The following is a 6,331-nucleotide window of genomic DNA, read 5'->3' as shown; positions in this document are numbered from 1 at the left end:
AAACTGTAGAAACAAGTTCTTGACCTCTGTGATAAAATTCCTAAAAAATTTGAAACCTACCTGTGAGAAACTTAGAGCGCGTCCGCGCCCAAGTTTTCCTTTCTGAGAGCGCACCCACGCCCTTCTCTTGCTTTCTACAAATTAGTCACAAAGCGCGCACACGCTCTATTACAGTGTTTTCTGAGCGCGCCTGCGCCTTGACTTCTATACTAAGACATCTGATTTTTTTGCAGGCTACTTCTAGTTGCTAGGAATAACCCAGAACCTTGCTCCTACAAGTGTTCCAGTACTGGTGGACACAGTAAAACTAAGGGAGGTATTGTTCTTACTCGTAGTTTAAATTTGTTTGTCTTGTGTGTCGTGATAGTTAAATAAAAGTCCTAGGTTTTAGAAGTAGTTTATGGTAGAAACTCGGTCTAATAACACACCTTTTGCACCGTTTGATCCTGAGATTGAAAGCACTCTCCATAGGAGAAGTAGAAATCTCGAGTTAGAGGTACCCGTAACTTTTGTTGGCAATACACATATTTTTGCTGACATGGAGGGTAATAACAACGACGTGGTTGCCTAAGTACCTAGATCTATTAAGGAATACATATATCCTACTAGGACAACCCGACCATCTTGCATCGTTCCCCCTGCAACCAATGCTAAACACTTTGAATTGAAGCCCAATCTACTAGGGCTCTTTCCTAAGTTTAAGGGAACGAAGGAGGAAGATCTATATCTTCATGTAAGGGAATTTGAGGATATTTGTGGGACTATTAAGCTTCAACAATTTAGTGACAAAGCTATAAAATTAAAATTATTCTCATTTTCTCTTAAAGAAAAATCCAAGAGTTGGTTTCACACTCTCCCATTGAATTCCATAACGGGATGAGAAAAGTTATGCATTATGTTTTTAAAGAACTTTTTCCCTAATCATAAGGCGACTGCTTTTAGAAAAGACTTGTCATTCTTTTGCCAAAATAATGGAGAGTCATTATGGAAGTGTATGGAGAGGTTTAAGAACATGCTCTTACAGTGTCCTAACCATGGCCTAGAGAAGGGTAGGCTAGTGCAGATTCTGTACGAGGGTCTTGATTTTAATTCTAAGGCTATGATTGAGACTATGAGTACTGGACATTTTTGTGATAAGACTGTAGATGAAGCATGGACCTTTTTAGAAGAAGTCTCTGAGAAGGTCCAGCAATGAGAAACTACTCATGAGCCTAAGAAGGTGGCTAGTAGTACTACACATAATGGTTTGTTCCGCGTTGACAAGGAATTTGACATGAACACTAAGATGGCCGCTTTAATTAGAAGAGTTGAAGCTCTCGAGCTAGAAAAAGAGGCAAACTCTCTAGCTCCAGTTAACAATGTTGATGCCCCTAGTTGTCTTTTGTGTGATAGTCTTGATCACATTATAGATAATTGCCCTGGCATAACTGCACAAGTCAATGCTTTTAATTCATACCAAAAGTCAATCAATAATCCTTTTTCTAATACGTATAACCCTGGGTGGCATAACCACCCCAATTTGTCTTGGTCTAAAGGTATACATCAGGGAGGTCCCGAGGGTAACTCAAACCCGATGCAGCAGTATGCACCCTAACCACTGAAACCCTCACCTTTAAAGGAAACCTTTGCCCAGTTAGCACAATTGGTTACCAAGTTGGAAGTTCAAATGGGTCAAATTGCTAGTAATTTAAATGAGAGAGAGAAGGGTAAGTTTCCTAGTTAACCAGTAGCTAACCCAAGGGGTCAGTTTGAAATAGGTTCTAACTTGAACCAAGCCCACCAGGAGCAAACCAAGTCTATCACTGTTCTTAGGAGTGGTAAACATATTGATAATAGGGTTGCGATGCCTAGGGACGTTGAGGTCAGATTTGATCCTTTAGAGTGTGAGCAGGAAGAGAGTGATGTGAGTAAATCTGATAGTCATAATACTTCTAGGAAGGGTGTAGAACCTCCTACTTCTGTGGAGACTAACCCTGTGCCAGCTTATATACCTAAAGCTCATTTTCCTCAACATTTGATTCAGGCTAAGAAAGGTTTTAATCTTAATGAGATAATGGAGATGTTTAAACAAGTTCAAATTAATATTCCTTTACTTGATGCTATAAAACAAGTTCCTTTCTATGCCAAGTTTCTTAAAGATTTGTATACACAAAAACGTAAGTTGAATGTGCACAAGAAAGCTTTCTTTACTGAGCAAGTGAGTTATATTATCCAAAACCGAACCCCGCCTAAGTTTAGGGATCCAGGATGTCCTACTATCACTACAATAGATAAGAGTTTTAGCGACGAAAAAAACTGTCGACGTTTCTATGATCATCGCTGAACCTACAAAACAAAAACGTCGGCAAAGGTTAAGCATCAACGACATTTTATATTGTCGGTAGTTCCTAGAAAAACGTCGGTATATATATTTTGTATTTGATTGTTTAAAACGTGGAAAAACTATCTTTTGGCGACGATTCAAGAAAACGTCAGTAATGCTGAACACTACCGACGTTTTATATCGTAGCTAGAACACCAACTTTTTCGTGATTCAAATTAGTATTGTGACGTTATGTATCGTTACTAAAGATGGTTTAGTAACGACGTTTTGAACAAACATTGGTAATAGTAAGAATTACCGACGTTTTATTTTGTGGCAAAAACACCAATTTTTCGCTACTTAAATTAATATTGCCACGTTATTTATCGTCGCTAAAGATTAACTTTTAATGACGTTGTGCTTCTCGTCGTTGTAACCTTCTACTACCAACGTTTTGTTTCGTGGAAAAAATACCATATTTTTGGTTACTAAATCGATATAGTGGCATTATTTACCGTCGCTAAAAATGAACTTGTGGTAACGTTTTTGAAATTTGTCGCAAATAATATGCTTGTAGGAACGTTTTTGTGCACTTTGACAAAGCGCCGATTTTTTTTTTTTTTTTCAATTACATACTTACATGAATTCATTTATTTCAATTACAAAACCTAAAAGAATTATATAAATAATTTCAATCCAACCACACTAAATTTAACTAACAACATTTCCAAAAGTAAATTATAAAGATCACTTTCTCCATGTTTAAGAGTAATATGATTCATTACATATATATAATAGTCTTATAAACAACAAAACAATTAAAAGACATTGTCTGAACATCCAACATTTATCACATAGTACTTTATATCCCAAAAGAAATAGGCCCAAACAAACCCATATAAATTGGTTCTTCCAAACTGCAAGAGAACCTGCAAACAAAATATGACAATATTTAGTTCATATCCATTGAAATGTCAAACCAAGCAAGATATGGCCAAATATATTTAAAGTACAACTCATTGAGGATAATCATCATAAACATTTTTATAATTACATAATAATGATGAAAAAAATAAGCATAAACAGTAGATGATGGGAAAGAGTGCTTTCTTTCTTGGCGTGCTAATGAGGCTTTGGAAGAGCGCACACTGTCTGACTGGCTAATCTTATGATTGATGGTTCCGATGGACTGGAATTACCATTAGAAGCTAAGAACGGTAAGCCGTCACGTCTAAGTCAGTCTTTTAGGATTGCCCTCCATGACAGATGGCTTCCTCCTCATTTTCCAATAATAAATTCTAATAGGCTTGACCCTTTTGCTTGTGTCATTCGTTACTGCTGGACCCTCTACATAATCATTGATTATTAACTTCTCCTAATCGATCCTGCCATACCCCTCTTCCCCTGTTAAGAACCTGGTCTTGGAATAGGCCTATGTATCTCCACTAAGCTTTGGTCGACGCGCACTAGCTTTCCTCAGTGACTAATGCTCTTCAGTTGGTCTTTCGTCCATTGTCTATGGTCTCCGGTAAGTAGTCTATAGTTCACTTTCGTATATGGCCTGCCCCGCTCTCTCTTTAACTTAGTTATTAGTACTTCAGAGTGGTGCAGGACTCTCCGGCTTGGCTATAGAATGAATCTAATGCTCATCAGGTCCACTCCTGGGTCTTCTCTTGCCTATCGTCCACTTTGGTGACTCCAACCCTGGAAACATGATCTCTTCTACTAACCTCATCACATGAACTTTCGGAGTCCCTATCTAATAGTCACCCCCCTTCCTTACTGACTAAGGTTAAGGTAGTGTCAACCAAAAGCGCAAGAAATCAAATGTTTTCCTAATGGTTTTTAATGAAACTACGCTAATGAAGTGATAAATAAGATTTTAGTGATCAAGAAGCTGAAGTTCAAATTCCTAGTTTTAAGTTCCTAGTTAGGACCAGTTTTCTATTAGCGAGTACACTTCCTATGTTGATTGCTTCAAAATATTGCTTTTGAAGTGATCATTGCTGTTGAACAGCACCAAAACAGAAGCAAAGAAGAGAGGTTTCATGATCCACCTTCTACCACCCTCCCCAAAACCCAACTTCTAATGCCTTACCTATTCCTGACATCATATATAAACGCACATCACAAGGTATTTGCCGACCTAGAACTAGGTCTAACGGCCCTAGAATTCACTTTAGAAATGACTTTACCAGTACAACACTAGATGCCCGACACATAATACCTTCAAAGCCTTAGAGCAGCATAAATGAGCAAATAAAAATACATTGTAGCCTTAGTATCCCTCGCTGTGTTCAAAATATACATCCACACCATCCTAATGACCATCCATCATGTCTTTAATAACTTAATAAGGAATTCCAATCTCAACCCCCAAAACTAATTGTCAACAGAACTTCTCCTCACCAATGGGCTCACTAAATATAATGGCGCCACCTCCATCCTAGGTTATATCTTATATAATATTAGCTAACAATCTAAACTCTGATTTCTCAAATAGACCATAGCTTGTAATTAGCAACTTTAAGTAGTGTAAGTAAACAATGTAAGTTAATTAGTCTCCGAATTCTTTCATTCCATAAGCAAACATAAATTCACAAATAAAAACAAATAAAATGAGGTAAGAAATAAAATCAAACCTAATTCATTGAGCAATTCATATTTAGTAGAAGGATCTTCTCTAGTAATACTATCAGGAATCGAACAATCCGATTTGAAAATTTTTAACCGTATCTGTAAAGAAAATAGACTTATTATGTTTCGCTTTTTTGTGAACGTGATAGTAAAGACATTGTAACCGTTTCATTCTTCAGGATCATTGTAAAATTATTTACAGAAGAAAAAAGAAAAAATGTAGGCTTTTATCTGAACGACCTATTTTACCTTTTTACTATGCATATTCCTAGTATTTCTTTTGATTTAATTGTAAAACATGTTTAGAATAAACTTCATGTAGAAGCGTCCAACCAAATAACTGTCTCCTTATCTCAGTCAATCGACCTTCAGCAGATGGTTTACACATTAAGTAACTCTTGTTCTTTTTGTATAAGCGTCGATGCGTACACAGGGTTATGTTCCGAACACTTTCTTTTTCTTTTGGGAGACGTCCTTGGTGATAGTGGTTTCTTTTTTCGTTTACTTACACAGTCTCATTGTCACGCTAGTAGGTCACTTGTCGCACATCGTACCTACTTTATCATTATATGATATTCTTGTGGTTTATAATTCCCATTCTGTTCGTACAAGGGGGTGGGGGGGATAAGGCAATTTTCTTAATGTTTTATCCTCTCCGCTAAATCTGCCACAACAAAACCACTCCCATGGTGTACTCCATTCTTCGAAAATCAATGTACACACGTTAATGACAACACGAGATGAGACGTGACAAAAAAATGTCTAAAAGTTATATCTCTCACTTGCTGTCAGTAAAGTCGGCATCAATTACATCACCATCAGGGCCCTTGTCAGCTGATCCTGAAGATCCTGAAGGCCCAGCATCAGTGCCAGGTGCAGCACCAGGAGCACCACCTGTGGCACCAGGTTGGTTATAAAGGGACTGACCAAGTTGCATGACTTCCTGGTTGAGGGTTGGCATGGCATCCTTGATGGCTTGTGTTGAGCCCCCAGAGATGGCTTCCTTAAGTTCTCCAAGCTTAGCTTCAACCTTCTCCTTGACTGGCGCAGGGACCTTGTCGCCCAACTCCTTGAGCTGCTTCTTTGTCTGTAGACAACAGAATCTGCTTGGTTCTTTGTGTCTATGGTGTCTCTCTTCTCCTTGTCCTCCTTCGCAAACTTCTCTGCTTCGCTTACCATCCTTTGCACCTCATCATTAGGCAAAGTACTAGCACCAGTAATAGTGATGTCCTGCTTCTTCCCTGTGCCCTTGTCAACAGCAGTAACGGAAAGAATACCATTTGCATCAATGTCAAATTTAACTTCAATTTGAGGGACACCACGTGGAGCCGGTGGAATACCATCCAACTGGACTCCTAACAACTCTATAAGAAACCTGTTTGGACTCCTCAT

At 38.2% G+C, this 6,331-nt stretch overlaps 1 pseudogene; it reads right to left on the bottom strand.

Annotated features, from left to right (window-relative positions):
- Positions 1–5,717: 5,717 nt before the first annotated feature.
- On the bottom strand, positions 5,718–6,331 carry LOC147510471 (stromal 70 kDa heat shock-related protein, chloroplastic pseudogene; annotated as a pseudogene).

The sequence above is a fragment of the Coptis chinensis genome, chromosome 3 (assembly GCF_015680905.1).
Source record: "Coptis chinensis isolate HL-2020 chromosome 3, ASM1568090v1, whole genome shotgun sequence".
NCBI lineage: Eukaryota > Viridiplantae > Streptophyta > Magnoliopsida > Ranunculales > Ranunculaceae > Coptis > Coptis chinensis.
The sequence above is the reverse complement of the archived record's forward strand: the minus strand, read 5'-3'. Positions and strand labels throughout refer to the sequence as shown.